We start from the raw sequence: 18,699 nt of genomic DNA on the forward strand, positions 1-18,699 counted from the left end.
CATTTTTAATTTACCCTAATAAATGTTCAAAATAAACACATGGGTGTCTGTGTATCCTCACTTGCAGTTCTGGGAATTAATAGCCCTGCTATTGTTGGTGTGTACCAGTTTAGAAAAGTCTAATTACTTTAGCCATCATATTTTAGATATGATGTAAAGAAAAACCAATGGCTGCTTTAAGATGATAATTACATGCTACACAAGGGATGAAGAATCTATGACCTTCCAAATGTAGTATGGCAGCTCCAAGTTAGGTTGCCTTATAATGAACAAGACTGGAAGCTTTGCTTTACCGCCATCATAACTACAAGGTGTCTTCTTCCTTGTATAATTAAAAATCTGTTAAGTCAGAATAGGGAGTAAGATCCATAAAGCAAATAAGTCAGTCCAGGATCTATGCAGGGGTGGAATACTGCCAGTATAATAACCAGTTCAGTGATCACGCGCTTTGCGTGTGTGAACAGCAATGCAAAAATCCTTACCTGCCCCATTACTTTGGGGGAGTAACACAACTGAGGAGTGGCAATCCACTCTTCCGCGCAGATCAGCTGGGATGATAAAGGTCATCAGGGGCAGGCGGACAGGCCCACATGATCATTGAACTGGTTTGCTCCCAGCTGATCTTTGGAGCCAGGGGTTCACCCAAACTGGTTCAAATCGGCAGAATCCCACGCCTGGATCTATGTCTCCTCCATGTAAATCATTAGCATTTTTAAAATTCCCTAAAGTCTTAAGATCCCAGCACTGAGATTGCTCACGTTTGCCTCTTATAAGCTGAACATATGTATTTCCCCAGAAGAATATATATATATATATATATATATATATATATATATATATATATATATATATATATATATATATATATATATATATATATAATGAACACACATCCTCAAGGCAATAATTATACCACCTAACCATCCAATATACCCTCAAATATTAGAATATTGCTATCATGTCTCCCCTAGTCCTTCTTTTCACTAGACTAGACATACCCAGTTCCTGCAACCGTTCTTCATATGTTTTAGCCACCAGCCCCCTAATCATCTTTGTTGCTCTTCTCTGCACTCTTTTTAGAGTCTCAACATCTTTTATTTTTTACTGTGACCAAACCTGGATGCAATATTCCAAGTCTGGTTTTACTAAGGCTTTGTAAAGTGGTACTAGTATTTCAAGATGCATGAAGAATGCTCCATATATTATACAGAGTGTGCATGAGATGCTTTAAAGAAAAATGCTAATAGAGAATGCAAAAAAGAGGAAGGAATCACTGGTCTCCAACAGTGAAATATGGATTTTTTAAAAATGAACAAAAAAATTAGCTTAATCAACTTAGTTATAGCTGCTTTCAATAAACCTCACTCATCAGCATTTCCAAAGGCAGGGGGGAAAAATTATACACCACTCACTTTGCATGATGTCCCTCCTATAGCTTTAGAAAATATATCTTTAAAACAAAGGTGCCTGACAGCTTGTGAGATGTGGCAGTCACAAGTTCTCCAATAAAAGCAGGAAATGTTGAACCCTCTGCTTCAGCTTCAGACACATAAATCTTGCAGCTGAGCAGGATGGACTTTTTTTCCCACCACAAACTCACAGAAAGACAAAGATATCTGGAGAAAACCATCAGCTGCCAAGAGGTTAAATGCCAGCCTTTGGAAGGAACAGCTGCATTAAAAGCTCTATTCAACAGGAGAACCAGGTCTCTAAGAGGGGAAAACCCTCTTAGATTACTGCAATGCTCTACATGAGGCAACTCTTGAAGAACATTAGGAAACTTCAACTGCTGAAGAATGTGGGTATATGGGTAAATGCCTATGGAAATGCTTGGTCATTCAGGTCATGGTTGTCCCAAAGGTGCTTTTTCAGGAGGCAACTGGACTTTCATTGTTTTTCCTTGAAGGTGTCTCACTTCTCATCCAAGAAGCTTCTTGGGTTCGGACTGAATGGTGAGGGTGACAGGATTTATGTTATCACAATATCACAATTCGATTCTTACTATGTTACAGAGCACCTGATTATGACATCGAACATGTAAACAAGCTAAATACATTACTAACATGGGCTGCATCCTGCCCATACCCTTTTATCTTTCTTGGTGATTTCAATCTACCTCATATTGACTGGACCCTAAATGATTGTACAACTGAAATCATACACACAACCTTCTACAATGCTACTACAAATCTGGGACTGGAACAACTAGTAACCAACAACACTAGACTAAACAACTGCCTCGATCTCATCTTCTGCAATAGTTTGAATTTAATTTACGGAATACAAACTAAAGAACCCTTTTCCAGCAGTGACCACAATATGATTGACTTTTGTCTCAACATACGCCCACACAAAAATCACCACAATGATGTAATCCCCAATTGTAACTTCAAAAAGGCAACTATGATCTTATAGACAACGATCTCTCATCCCTTGATTGGCAATCTCTATTCACTGGATGCAATACTGTTGAAGACCATTACAACATATTTTTACTTGAAGTCAAAAGAGTCATCAAACTATATGTACCAACAACAACTCCCAAAACAAAACAAAAAGCAGATTACCCATATCAATAAGGAAACTTCAATCCAAAAAGAGATCACTCTGGCGGAAAAACAAATCTGGTCACGTTGCCAATTTCAAAAACCGATACAAAAATTTATGCCACCAGATAAAGACCGAATGCACCAATTATCACATTAAACAAGAGGAAAACCTTCTAAGCACCAATTCCACCGTGCTTTTTACAATTTTGTAAACAACAAACTAAAAGACTCAAGGTCCATCCCTCCCTTGATAGGACCTGATGGTAAAGACTGCAACGACGACACCATTAAAGCCAACATCTTTAACACATTCTTCGGCTCAGTATTTGTAAACAGCAATGGATCATGCCCAGTATTTCCTAGCGTACCACAGATAACAACAATGATCTAATACATATCGATTTCACAGAAGACAATGTTGAAAAAGCACTACGCAACCTAAAACCATCTCTATCTATTGGACCGGATGGAATATGTGCCTACTTCTTAAGAAAGCTATCCACTGCCATAGCCAAACCTCTAAGCATAATCTTTGAAAAATCTTTCAGGACCAGCTCCTTGCCTAACCTATGGTCACAAGCCACAGTCATCCCCATCTTCAAAAAGGGAGACCCAAGCCTAGTTGAAAATTACAGGCCAATCTCCTTATGCTGCGTCACCTGTAAAGTCATGGAATCAATTATTAACCAATCCATCATCCTTCACTTAGAGACAAATAACCTACTCTCCAATAAACAATTTGGTTTCAGAAAAAAACTATCCTGTAATCTGCAACTCTTACACTGCAAAAACATATGGACGACACAACTCGACCAGGGCAAAGCAATAGATGCAATCTACATAGACTTCTGTAAAGCCTTTGATTCAGTGGTACACGACAAACTACTCCTAAAAATAAAATCCTATGGTATCTCTGGACAACTGAATAACTGGATAGAAGCATTCCTGTCAAACAGACAACAAATGGTCAAAATCGGGGCGTACTATCAAATCCAGTACCTGTCAATAGTGGTGTTCCCCAAGGCAGTGTTCTAGGACCAACTCTCTTCATACTCTACATAAACAACCTCTGTGATCATATTAAGAGCAATTGCATTCTCTTCGCTGATGATGTAAAGCTGTTCAATACCACAGACAATACTGCTACCCTACAAAAAGATCTTGACTATGTATCAGAGTGGTCAAACAAATGGCAACTTCAAATCTCAACAAATAAATGCTCTGTCTTACATATTGGCAAAAAAATCAGAAAATAAAATACAAGCTGAATAGTCAAGATCTTGTTGATGACCCAAGCTCTGTAAAGGACCTTGGAATACTCACCTCTAATGATCTAAGTGCTAGAGCACACTGCAACTACATAGCCAAAAAGGCATTAAGAGTTGTTAACCTAATCCTACGTAGCTTTTTCTCTGGTAATATCACACTACTAACCAGAGCATACAAAACATTTGCTAGACCAATACTCGAATACAGTTCATCAGTCTGGAACCCACACTACGTATCTGATATTAGCACAATTGAGAAAGTCCAGAAATATTTCACAAGAAGAGTTCTCCACTCCTCTACTCGTTGTAGAATACCTTATGCCACCAGACTTGAAATTCTAGAACTTGAAAACCTTGAATTACGCCGTCTTCGGTCTGACTTAAGCATGGTATATAAAATCATACATTGCAATGTCCTACCTGTCAATGAATACTTCAGCTTCAACCAAAACAACACAAGAGCACACAATAGATACAAACTCAAAGTAAACCGCACCAAACTTGATTGCAGGAAATACGACTTCAGCAATAGAGTGGTCAATGTCTGGAATACTCTACCCGACTCTGTAGTTTCTTCCCCAAACCCCAAAAACTTTAACCTTAGACTGTCTACTATTGACCTCACCCCTTTCCTAAGAGGTCTGTAGGGGGCGTGCATAAAGCGCACCAACGTGCCTACCGTCCCTGTCCTATTGTTTCTCTTATTATTTTATTTTTCTTATATGTACCCATTTCATGTATTCACAACTATGTATACATTTATACTTATTATCTTGTAAACAATTGGCAAATCAAATAAATAAATAAATAAATAAATGAATGGTGAGGGTGACAGGATTTATGTTCCTTGCAGTCATGTGGTTGTAGTTTGAAGGAGAGGTCAAAGAGGCTGTCTACATTAAGATTGAACAGCCCTTTTTCAGCAAAGAGAGAGTAATACAACATCACTTATCTCCTGTTTACAACACTGTCCTTTTAACAGTTCCAAAAAGGTTCCACACCCAATTTGCACTGTTCGAGTGACCCTGGAGGCACAGATAAACCTCCAAGTGGCTTCAACGACTCTCAGAAATAGTGCTAATGACCATATGACTACAAGGAATATAAATCTTTCTATTATCAATCATTCACTCAGAACTGAAGAAGCTTCGTGGGTGAGAAGTAGAATTTTCTTTGTTTTCAAAGAAAAACAAAGAGGGTCCAATTGCCTCTTGAAAAAACACCTTTGGGTTTATGGATAGTAAATGATGCCAGATACACAGCACACATAACACCATTATTGTGTGAGCTGCACCGGCTACTGGTGTGTAACTGGAGGCAATTCAAAATGTTGGTTGCCCCACTTTAAAACCTTAAATGGCTTGGGACCATGAAAGATCATCTTTTTCCAAAGATCTCTACCCATCCAATTTGATCCTACAGATTGGGCATGCTGCAGATCCCATAGCCAAACAGTGGTGATTGCAGAAAATGGCTCTTTACTGCTGTAGCCCTTGCTTTGTGGACTATCCTCCAGTCAGAGGATATCCACCAACACCGTTGGCCTTTCATAAAACTTGGCTAAGTACTTGAGCACAGAGCTCTGAATGTGTCAAAGTATATTCATGAACTGGAATAAAGCATGGTAACAAGGTCAGCCAATGAATAGGCATAGCAACTAAGCTAGCCAATGAGGACTGTTTGGAAACTGAAACTAGAAGTAGCCTAGGTGTGGCTTTATATTAAGCTCTGCAGCACTGAAGCTATGTTAAGCTCTGAGTCTGTCTATTGAAAATGAAACTGCTTCTCTCCTCTGCTGTGTGTCTTGCTTGCCTGCTGAACTAAAGTGAAACTGATGTCTGTTTCTGTTTGAGTTTGCTCCATGTTGGAGAAATCTACAACTGGTATTGTAAAATGTACTTTATATGTTTATAAAGAAGTTAAATGAAGCCTCTGTAATCTGTGTTTACTTTTCTGGTGCTGAATTTATGCTGCAATACTCTGAACAGAATGGGTTTAAGGGCCCCATTTCTTGGCTTTACTGTTAGCTAGTTAACTATCTCAGCTGCTTTTGTATTTATTTTTTGGAGATTTTTATTGTTTTAAATATAGTACTAAAATTAATATATATGGCAGCCAAAAAATAGCATCATAGAGGTCAATATTACCAGAAAACATAGCCAGGTTTTCATAGCCTTACCAAAAAAACAGAAGTTCCAGAATAGGCCAAATACTATACTTACCATACTTTACTTTTTCCACAGTGGACAGCCAGATGCTTTTATGAAGCCTGCGAGCTGAACATAAGTTCTAAGATGTTGTCCTGCTGTTCCTCCCAGAGAGATGAATTGTCTCTGATTCTGCAGATAGCATAAGTCAGAATGACTAGCAGCCAACCATTGATAGCTTAATACTCCATGAGTTAAAAGCAGTTGTCAGGATTACGGCAGTTACTCTAATTAAATCATGAGCCTTGAGCCACATTCCCAGAACTAAAAAGGATTTATTTGAAGTTAGCATTCTACATCCGGCATTAACCTGGGCATAGCCAACTCTGAGATACATAATTCATTGTCACCCTTGATCCTGCTTTCCCCCACCCCCACCCCTCTGGGTATATCATCCAACAAAAAACGTCCCTAGCCAAGAGTCATCAATCATGCTCTCCAATTAGATTTTTGTGTGGCAGAATTGGTCACTACCATTTCACATTGAGGTAGGTAGGTGGTAACTTCTACAGCTTAGTTACTGTATGCCAATCTGTCTATCTATTACTAAAACTATCATTATGTTTATCTTCTTGTTGGTTTATACTCTCAAGTTAGCCCAAACAGTGCATTATACTGCAAGTTTTTCAATCAAGGTATCTCAAATCTGCTAATTTAAAGAATGCATAAAATCTCCATGACCCATGACTGTTGAGGAGTTGCAATTTCCATGATGTTCAGTCTAGTTTATTCACAAAGTTATGGCCATTGGAGCAGCCCCACAGAAAAGTGATGATGATTGCTGATACTCTGTGCCAGCTTCCAACATGCAAAATCATGGGGAAGCCAGCAGGAAATCGGAAGTTGCTCCCATACATTCTCACTGCTTTTTTTATCAGCCCACACTCTTACATTTTATTTGTTTAGGCAAGGAAAAATTTATTTATTATTGAAATTCATTTGCCAATAGAATTATTTTTCTATTTAGAGTAGAATAATAGTGTTGGAAGGGACCTTGGAGGTCTTCTAGTCAAACCCCTTGCTTAGGCAGGAAATCCTACACCACTTCAGACAAATGGTTATCTAGTCTCTTCTTTAAAACTTCCAGTGTTGGAGCATTTACAACTTCTGGAGGCAAGTTGTTCCACTGATTAACTGTTCTAACTGTCCAGAAATTTCTCCTTAGTTCTAAGTTGCTTCTCTCCTTGATTAGTTTCCACTCATTGCTTCTTGTTCTACCTTCAAGTGCTTTGGAGAATAGCTTGACTCCTTCTTCTTTGTGGCAACCCCTGAGATATTGGAAGACTGCTATCATGTCACTCCTAGTTCTTCTTTTCATAAGACTAGACATATCCACTTCCAGCAACTGTTCTTTATATGTTTTATCCTTGAGTCCCCTAATCATCTTTGTTGCTCTTCTCTGCACTCTTTCTAGAGTCACAACATCTTTTTTACATCGTGGTGACCAAAATTGGATGCGGTATTCCAAGGCATTTTAAAGTGGTATTGATGCTTCACATGAATCACATATCTTCACATATCATTTATGATTATGAATCACACACACTTCTCATATCATTTATGATATGATGATCATGGGAGTCTCCAACTTTGGGGTTAAAAAATACAGTCAGTTTAAGATTTAATGTTTATTCTGGTCATATCAGATTGAACTATCTCTCTGTCGAATAATGATGCAACAACTCACAAGGTTGTCTTCTCTCATGTACAGATGACCTGCACTATTTAAATTATCTGAAATTGCTAGTACTTACCTTCAATGGATGAACCTGGGATCTAGCATTTTGAGAAAGATTTTAAAAAGGATCCTTCCCAACCCCAAGTACTATATCTATATCACTTTATAACTTTTACCATTCTTGCCATAAATTTCTATGCCTCTTAATCACATCAAATTCTACAATGTGCAAATTTTCAAATTCTACAAAATTGTTTTTTGACATACCACAACCAGAACAATGGTTGTTCTAACATGCAACACATCACTTTAATTAAACATCATTTGTCATTTCAATTGACAATTATCATAGATCAATAAGAATTATTATAGATTCTGCTTTTGGAATCTACTGTGGATAAGAAGCAAAGTCATCTTTTAAATAAACAGATTGTTCACATTCTATATCAATTTCCCAAAAGTCAAACTAATGTAATCTAAACTCCAACATAGGCATACAGACAGAAGAGATAACTTCTTAATGCAAACAAGATTCCCAGAAGCATCACCGTGTATGAGCAAAGGAACTAGGAGGATCCTGGAAAGCATTTACTTTATATATATAAAAAGATACAGGATTATTAAACTAGGTCTATTCCTAAGGAAACTGGTAAAGTAATGGTAGAAAATTCAATTTGAGCGAAGATCTTTAACAATACACAATATGTTATAAATGTCAGATAAAAGAATGGAGGGAACATTAGACAATGTGCTTTTGGAAGAGAAAAGACATTATATTTATTGATGACTGGAAGTCTCATATAGGCCTTTTGTGTAACAATGAACAAAATAAATGTGATTTTTGATTATTAGACAGAGTACAGAAAGAAAAATAAAATAATGTGAATAGAATAGAATAGAATAGAATAGAATAGAATAGAATAGAATAGAATAGAATAGAATAGAATAGAATAGAATAGAATTCTTTATTGGCCAAGTGTGATTGGACACACAAGGAATTTGTCTTGGTGCAAATGCTCTCAGTGTACATACAAGCAACAAGTGATAAATCATGATCATAATCATAACATTCATTACTTGTGTTAGTTATTAAAAGTTTTAATATGACATGTATAAAAAAGGTGATACATTTTTGCTAATTCATGGTATGCAGGATGGAAGAATAATCCAAAACACTTGGAAGTTCCTGATGTTGCCTAGCAGCCTATCTATTAACTGATTGTGGTTTTCTGGTTCTTCTCACATCTTCCACCAGAAACCCAAATTGAATCTGGGCAGGTCTGTGTAGGAGATGACCAGGCTGAGCCTGAGGTTGGAGTCAAACCAGTGGTGGGATTCAAAACTTTTTACTACTGGTTCTGTGGGCGAGGCAGGGGAAGAAAACTGTAAAATCTCCAGTCAGACATGGTATTTGCCAGTTCTTTGAACTACTCAAAATTTCCGCTACTGGTTCTCCAAAACTGGTCAGAACCTGCTGAATACCACTTCTGGGCCAAACGCATCATCAGTCATGAGTCCCTTCATGCCCACAAGAGATCTAAGTCCAGCTCACCTTGAATTCTACACTACATAGTCCTACACTTAGGCAAGAAAAACCAAAAGTACACATATAGACTGGGTGAAACCAGGCTCAATAGCAGTAACTGTGAGAGGGATCTTGGAGTCTTAGTGGACAACCAGCTAAATATGAGCCAGCAGTGTGCAGCAGCTGCCAAAAAAGCTAATGCAATCCTAAGTTGTATTAACAGAGGGATACAATCAAGATCAAGGGAAGTACTAATACCACTCTATAAAGCCTTAGTAAGACCACACCTAGAGTATTGCATCCAGTTTTGGTCACCACATTATAAAAAAGATGTTGAGACTCTAGAAAAAGTACAGAGAAGAGCAACCAGGATGATTAGGGGACTGGAGGCTAAAACATACAACAAACGGTTGCAGGAACTGGGCTTGGCTAGTCTAGTAAAGAGAAGGACCTGGGAAGACAAGATAACTGTCTTCCAATATTTGAGGGGCTGCCACAGAGAGGAGGAAGGGGTCAAGCTATTTTCTAAAGCTCCTATAGTCCAGATAAGGAATAATGAATGGAAACTGAACAAGGAGAGATTTAACCTGGAAACAAGGAGAAACTTTCTGACAGTGAGAACAATCAACCAATGGAACAGCTTGCCCTCGGAAGTTGTGGGAGCACCATCAGTTGAGACTTTCAAGAAGAGAGTGGACTGTCATTTGTCAGAAATGGTGTAGGGTCTCCCACTTGGGTGGGGGGTTGGACTAGATGACCTACAAGGTCCCTTCCAACTCTGATTATCTGTATTAATTCCTTCTACCCTTTTCTACTGCCAATTTCCTGTGACTGTTAGTAGTTCAGATTCTTGTACAGCAGTGGTCTCCAACCTTTCTGGCATCAGGAACTAGTTTTGGAAGACATTTGAAATGTCTTCCACAGACTGCGGGGGAGGTGATTTCACATGGAACCTAGCACCTATGCTGCAGATGAAGCTTCATTCAGTTGCCAGCTGCTTGTGTGGCCCGGTTTCTAACAAGCCACAGAATGGTACCGGTCCACAGCCCAGGGGTTGGGGACTCCCGTTGTAGAGACCTTAAGCTTGCAATAAATCTTTTTACGCATTTAAATTGCTTGGATCTGCTGATTTCCCTGGCGCTTGACATTCTGCTTGCAAACCAAGTTCTTAATCACTTAGCTAAAGTCTTTCTTCACTTATAAGCTGCTTATAGTTTGTTGTGAAATTCTGTGGAGATTTGGACAATTCCTTCAGGCACCTGAAAGGGATTTTCAGCAAAGCCCAGAGATATGTTCAAAGACTAGTGGGTATTGAACAAGATTAGGTACATTTCCTTTGTGAGAGAGCATTCAATTAGACCATGACAATGTTTTCATTCCAATCCACTTGGTCCCTAGTCTAATTCTCAATTGCTGTGATCTTCAATAAGCAAGTCACAATTAATTGTTGGAATTTTAAGACTGGATTGTGGAGGGAGGTATACAAAGGGGTGATGTGATTTATGCAAGTAAATGAATGGAATTATAAAAGTTTACTTAGATATACTTATTGATCTCTTCTCCCATCCATCTGCAGATCTTAACCCATGCATAAAATTAGTCCAGCCATATTCTAAGAAGTTAAATGCAATTCTTGTGGAAGATGATTTGAAGCCATTGTTAAAGCCAAATCAGTAAGGCAATTTTCTTTTGTAAGTGCTAAGCATTAGAGGGAGGGTGGGGAGAGGGGAGAGATTTTAATATTCAGAAAGAAATGTTCTTCTGGTGATTTAAGATTGCAAATGATGTGTTTATCCAAACAATGAAGGTACACTCCAAGCTGTCCAAGAGGCCAAGAAGAAAACACTGTATGGTGATAAACAACATTCCCCTAAGCTAGCAGATGACAGAGAAGGCAAAAAGCTTGACCTTGTCATGAATTTTGCATGAGAATGAGCCTTTTTTTTCTCGCTGAGCAAAGGTGGAGTTTTTATTTCTCCACCTCTAAAATGAAGCTTTTTTTTTTAAAAAAAATCAATTTTGCTTACTAATTTTGTAGGTTCAAAGAGAAATGCATTGAGATCTATGGTGAACAAAATGCAAATTGGCTCAAGCCTATTTTCAGTCAAAGCACTTTCCCAAGAAATATAACTGCCACATTGTTTAGATAAATTACTTTCTCTCTTTTTCCTACATCACCTCCATCCCTTGTGCATCATCATTTTGGTTTGTCTCTTCTAAGCATATTTCAATATTACATTCGAATAATTGCATAGCGTTGCTGCCAGTCTCAGCTTCTTGGGCAGAAATTGGTCATTTTATGCATAATTTACAATCCGTTGGAAAAAAAAGTCAATACATATCATTAACATGAAGAAAATATTGAGTGAGATTTTTGTATTATGAAAATTGAACACATTAAGAGCATCCTGGGTGAACATCATTGTTTGAAAAAAAACGCGCACACACACACCTCAATGCCACTTTCAATTTTAACTTAGGCATGGAAAAGGAACGTTTCCTTGGACAAAGGAAAAAGGAAGAAGCCTGTGAAAGACAGAAATGGGTATTGCATGAGCTCTCGCCTGTAATCACAGGTTGTAGGATGAATGCAACAGTTTAGAAATAATGATAGCCTGCAATTTGATAAACATTTGCTACTCTTTATAGTTTATTAGTTCTGTCTCAAGAGTCAGTGGGCTGCCATAAACAATGTGAAGATTTGAAGTTAAAGAGGCTGAGAACTATGGGCAGAAAAGAGAGTTGTACTTAACTATACATTTGTCAAGGTGCTTCAGGGAAAATTACCTAAAATTATACCACACAAAAATACGATAAAATATTCTTGAAGGATCTGAAAATACCATCTTATATTATTATATATCCTTCCCTTTCTCTTTCCCAGAAGGAAATATCTCAACCTCACCACTCACTTTATTGTTTAAAGGTAGATGACAGTCACAACCCACAGGTTATCCATCTCTGTTCGACAGTGAAGTGAAACATTAGTGTGGCCTCCCATGAGGAACCCTTGGAAATTTTCCATGGAACTCAAGCTCAACATCTGTTATATGGTAGATTTGATGGTCTTGCTTACTAAAGGATCCTACGGGAATTCAGAATACATGGAAAAACAGGTGGGAACTGATTTAATTATAACTATAGAAAGTAAAATTAAATGGAGAGAAGCTAGGTACCCAAAGATCTGAACTGATCCTCTCTCTTTTATACATACTCTGAATCCTAAAAATTGGAATAGCATATAAGCCATGCAATAGGTAAGTAAGAAAGTAAGTGAGTAAGTAAGTATGCAAGTTGGTGAGTAAGAATAGAATAGAATAGAATAGAATAGAATAGAATAGAATAGAATAGAATAGAATAGAATAGAATAGAATAGAATAGAATAGAATAGAATAGAATAGAATAGAATAGAATTTAATTCTTTATTGGCCAAGTGTAATTGGACACACAAGGAATTTGTCTTTGGTGCATATGCTCTCAGTGTACATAAAGAAAAAAATAAAATACATTCATCAAGAATCATAAGATACAACACTTCGTGATAATCATATGTTACTAATAAGCAATCAAAACATACTACTGGTATTTGAACAGTTTATTGTTTTAAGGAGGCACAAATGTGTGAATAATTGATAGAATTGTGAAGTATATTTCACAGCTGAGATCTGTTTTTCTAACCCAATATTCTGGGTTCACACCCAAAGTTGATCATAGGGTGGGTTTTCACAGCAGGCTAAATTATCTTTGGGGTTTTAAAGGCTCTTGTGAAAACAGCCATGGTCAGTTCATGGTTAGGTTTTGTAACCAAGTGAGACAGTATGAAGTCTTTCCTCTAAGACAGAGTAACAAAATAATAGAGTTGGAAGGGAGCTTAGAGGTTGCTAGTCATCCCCTGCTTAAGCAGGAATTCTATACCATTTCAGACAAATGGTAGTCCAATCTCTTCTTAAAAGCCTACAGCGATGGAGCATCCACAACTTCTGAAGGCAAGCCGTTGTTCTAGTAAGTAAGTAAGTAAGTAAGTAAAAGGTAAAGGTTTCCCCTATTTAGTGTGTCTGACTTTAGGGGAGCAGAGCTGTGTCTTAGTTGAAGGAGCCAGCGTTGTCTGAAGACCCTTTCCAGTCATATGGCCAGCGTGACTATACCCCAAGATACATGGAATGCAGTAACCTTCCCACCAAAGTGACACCTAATTTTCTACTTTCATTTTCATTCTTTTGAACTGCTGGGTGGGCATGTGGTGCTTAGGTCCTGAACCCGGGCTGCTGGCTGATAAGCACAGTGTGTTTAACCACTGAGTCATCACACTCTAAGTAAGTAAATATTTGAGCAATGGTATGGATGACACTATTGCATTCAATACCAAAATAAAAGAACCTCAAAACATGGGGAATGAGCAAAGACTCTTACATTCCAGTGTTAATAATTTAAAATAGAGATAGGCAAAGCATAGGCTTTGGATTTTTCTTTTAACTTTAACTCTCATCAGACCTCTAGTGAAAGAAAATGAAATTATAATTCTGCAAGGCCCTGGATATGAATTCTGGAGATAACTAAGGAAAGGAGGCTTGGGATTGTATAGGAAAATGTATGACAATCTTGATTCATTGTGCAGCAATTGTATTTAAAAAAAAATCTATTTTTATTGACTTGATTTGATTTGATTATTTGATTTCTACATCAGCTCATCTTAACAAAGAACTCTGGGCAGCATACATTATAAACATAGAAACAATTAAAACAGTATAATATAAATACATATGGCATCAAGTAAAATTGTTACTATAGATGCCTATCCCAAAGGTGTTTTTTTCAAGAGGCAACTGGACTTTCTTGGTTTTTTTTTTTTTTGAAGATGTTTTGCTTCCCATCTAAGAAGCTTCTTCAGCTCTGATTGGATGGTGGGAAATGGAAGGATGCAGACAGCTGGTTATTTGCATCCCTTTAGCAAGTCATTAAGGCTTAAGGTTTATCTGTGTCCTCAAGGTCACCTGCGTGGTGCAAATGGATGTGAAGCTTTCTTGGAACTGCTGAAAGGACTATGTTGTAGATTGGAGATATATGATGTCGTACCCCACCCCTGTTGAAAGAGGGCTGTTCAATCTTGACATAGATGGCCTCTTTGACCTCTCTTCAAACCAGTGGTCCCCTCTGTCCAAAATGTGGACTTTGCTGTCCTCAAAAGAATGGCCTTTGTCTTTTAAATGCAGATGGACTGTTGAATCTAGTCCTGATGGCTTTGTTCTCATATGTTGTACCATGCATTTATGAAACAAAACAACTACTTCATAAACGTCTGACCACTAACTTCAGAGAGCCTGGTGACATTACTAAAGAAATGCAGTTTAAAATCTACAAAGAAACCCTTCATTTTCTGAACCAAATGTTTAAAAAAATCAACCGGAATATAGTTTGTTCCTTTCACTCTTACATCCTCTTGTTCTATGATTTTATTATAATATTGGCAAATTTATTTTTAGATTTTCTTGCAATGGTCCCCAACATAACACTGCTCTCTAACAAAGCAGAAACACACTAATCAGTCATTCCTCATAAGATAGATAATGATAGATTGATAGATAGATAGATAGATAGATAGATAGATAGATAGATAGGATAGATAGATAGATAGATAGATAGATAGATAGATAGATAGATAGATAGGAAGGAAGGAAGGAAGGAAGGAAGGAAGGAAGGAAGGAAGGAAGGAAGGAAGGAAGGAAGGAAGGAAGGAAGGAAGGAAGGAAAAGAGAGATCAATGTCTATTTCCTGATCAGTCTCAGACCTTTTAAATGGATATGCACCTGTAAGAGATGACCAGGTTGAGGCCAATGGTCAAGCACATCATCAGTTTGGAGTCACTTCACAACTACAAGAGACCTAAGTCCAGCCCTCCTTGAATTCAATTGACTCTTATCTACCACCAGTTTGCTTTGACCTTTCAGTTCAGATTATTGTAGAGAGATAGCATGAAATAAACTTGTACTCATTTGAACAACCCTGATTCCTGATTTCTTGTGCCTAGTAGGACCACACTGATTTTTAAAAGACCAGTTCTTGCAAACTGCAGAGATTCCTCACAAATTGAGACAATCAGAACATGGATGGTCTCTCTGCTTCTCTAGAACCAAATGCAATCTCCCAACTAAAAGTCTGTAGAGATTCTCAGTCATCCAGGTCATGGTTATTCCAAAGGTGCTTTTTCAGGAGGCAACTGGACCGTCTTGTTTTTTCTTTTGAAGGCATTTTGCTTCTCATTTAAGAAGCTTCTTCCCTATCCTGTCAAGAGCTGAAGAAGCTTCTTGGATGAGAAGCAAAACGTTTTCAAAATTAAAAAACAAGAAAGTCCAGTTGCCTCCTGAAAAAGCACCTTTTGGGACAATCTCCCAACTGTTTTGGGAGGGAGACCCTGGAGCTTCCCTCAACCGTATAAATTAATTTTAGGAGCAAATTGGTTAAAAATTTATAACACAATTTCTTGTCAGGTGAGAACTGTGCAAGCCCTAAAATAGAATTGATGCTGTTGTGTGACACAGCACCACCTACTCTGTATCAACATGTCATCACTTCATATCATCAACATAAAGTGTGGTTCCCAGCTCTCACAAGGTTACCCACACTCTTAACACAATCTCTGTTTGTAGATTTATGAAATGGATAAGCAGTAAAGGATTTTTTGAATGTTAGAGCTTCAATTTTACCCAGCATCCATCAAATCAACCAACCAATCAATCAATATGAGAGAGTTGCTGTCAAAAAAATATTCTGCCTTATCTTAAATAAGCAAAATCTGTCTGAGTTAGCAAGCTAGTTTTTTTTTTAGTCTCCTATGTATGCTAAATTTATTATTATTTATGCTGATATTCATATTTCACTATAGAAGTAGACAGAAGGTTTGGGGATACTATGATTTGACTTGAAAAATTGAACCTTGGGGTACACTTTTAATCTCTCAAACCAGTCCAGCTGTTCTCAGCCTTTGGCTGCAAAGCTCTCGGGTCTCTAGTTGGGGTTGGTGAATGATGTGAAAGAATTTATTGGTGACATTCATGAATGAATTACAAATTGCACGTATGTAAAGTTGTTTGAGCAATTCAGGGAGGACGTGTTTAGCATTTCAGAGTGGTAGCATGATTGGTAAAGCATTCACGTTTTAGGTTTGTTTTTGCTTTCCATAAAAATTGAGGAAGAGAATGCAGTGGTCAGAGTATATTATTACTGCTGGGTAGAGAAAAACCTCTGCATCATTTTTTACTAATTTTCACTCAATTTTCTGAAAGAGAGTTTGCTTAAGAAAAATACTCTTCCCCCAAAAAAGAAAAAGAATGTTGAATGACGTTCTACTGGGTGGGAGCATGGCATTCTTGAACTCCTTTTATATGTAGTATTTGACTTATATCCACAAATGACACCAGAATTTTTGTGGCAAGTTGACCACAACTTGAGAGATTATTTATTTACCTCACCTCACAGGATTGTTGTTGTTGTTGTGGGGATAATAGGAGTAGGATGTTTGTAAAATTAATAAAGATTGGATAAAAAATAAACATACAATCTCATCGTCTTTCTGGGTAGAGGATTGTGGTGGTGCAGTGGTTCGAGTGCAGTATTGCAGGCTGACTCTGCCTACAGCTTGGAGTTCAATCCTGATGGGGCTCAAGGTTGATTCATCCTTCCATCCTTCCAAGGTTGGTAAAATGAGGACCCAGATTGCTGAGGGCAATACTCTGAAATTTGTAAACCATTCAGAGAGTGTTGTAAAGCTCTATGGAGTTGTAAATAAGTCTAAGTGCTCTTGCTCTTGCACTATCAAATTATTTTCACTGTTAAGAAAAAATGTTCCTAATATTCAGTTAGGATCTGCCTTCCCACTGTTCTATGTCTCACATTCTGGAACAGTTCTTGACCTTATTCTGTGTGATAACCTTTCAGGTATTTGATGAGTGCTATTATATCTCACCTTGCCTGCCTTTTCTCAAGCTAAACACACTAAGCAATTCCAATCTCTCAACATAGGGCTTACTTTTCAGTCTCCCGCTCATGCTTATTTCACTTCTCTATCTGTTCAAATTTCTTAGAATTCTTCTTAAAGTGTGAGGCACAGAAGCTAAATTCATGGTGGAGATTGACCAAAACAATGTCTTAGATCTTCCTGGCTCTGCACTTCCAAAACATAGCATATGGGGTATTCAAAAATTGTGACGTGCCTTAGGGATTGTAAAGATATTTTGGTTACTTTAACACAGGTGAAACTCAAAAAATTAAATATTGTGCAAAAGTTCATTTATTTCAGTAATGCAACTTAAAAAGTGAAACTAATATATGAGATAGACTCATTACATGCAAAGCAAGATAGTTCAAGCCATGATTTGTCATAATTGTGATGATTATGGCTTACAGCTCATGAAAACCCCAAATCCACAATCTCAGAAAATTAGAATATTACATGCAATCAATAAAACAAGGATTGTACATAGAACAATATCGGACCTCTGAAAAGTATAAGCATGCATATGTACTCAGGACTTGGTTTGGGCCCCTTTTGCAGCAATTATTGCCTCAATGCAGTGTGGCATGGAAACTATCAGCCTGTGGCACTGCTGAGGTGTTATGGAAGACCTGGATGCTTCAATAGCGGCCTTCAGCTCTTCTGCATTGTTCAGTCTCATGTCTCTCATCTTTCTCTTGGCAATGCCCCATAGATTCTCTATGGGGTTCAGGTCAGGTGGGTTTCCAATCAAGCACAGTAATCTCATGGTCATTGAACTAGGTTTTGGTGCTTTTGGCAGTGTGTGCAGGTGTCAAGTCCTGCTGGAAAATGAAGTCAGCATCCCCATAAAGCTCGTCTGCGGAAGGAAACATGAAGTGCTCTAAAATCTCCTGGTAGACAGCTGTGTTGACCCTGGACTTAATGAAGCACAGTGGACATGGCTCCCCAAATCAAAACAGACTGTGGAAACTTCACACTGGACTTCAAGCATTTTGCAGTGTGTGCCTCTCCATTCTTCCTCCAGACTCTGGGTCCTTGGTTTCCAAATGAGATGCAAAAGTTGCTCTCATCAGAAAAGAGGACTTTGGACCCCTGAACAACAGACTAGTTCTGTTTTTCTTTAGCCCAGGTAAGATGCTTCTGACATTGTTCATTGTTCAGGAGCAGCTTGACAAGAGGTATACGACATTTGAAGCCCATGTCCAGAATCTGTCTGTGTGTGGTGGCTCTTGATGCACTGACTCCAGCCTCAGTCCACTCCTTGTGAAAGTCCCCGACACTTTTGAATGGCCTTTTCCTGACAATCCTCTCCAGGCTGCGGTCATCCCTGCTGCTTGTGCACCTTTTTCCCTCCACACTTTTCCCTTCCACATAACTTTCTATTAATGTGTTTTGATACAGCACTTTGGGAACATCCAACTTCTTTTGCAATTACCTTTTGAGGCTTTCCTTCCTTAGGGAGGGTGTCAATGATGGTTTTCT

The sequence above is a fragment of the Notechis scutatus genome, chromosome 1 (genome assembly GCF_049901735.1).
Source record: "Notechis scutatus isolate UNSWTSFEM ecotype Mainland chromosome 1, rNotScu1.2, whole genome shotgun sequence".
In the NCBI taxonomy this organism is placed as follows: domain Eukaryota; kingdom Metazoa; phylum Chordata; class Lepidosauria; order Squamata; family Elapidae; genus Notechis; species Notechis scutatus.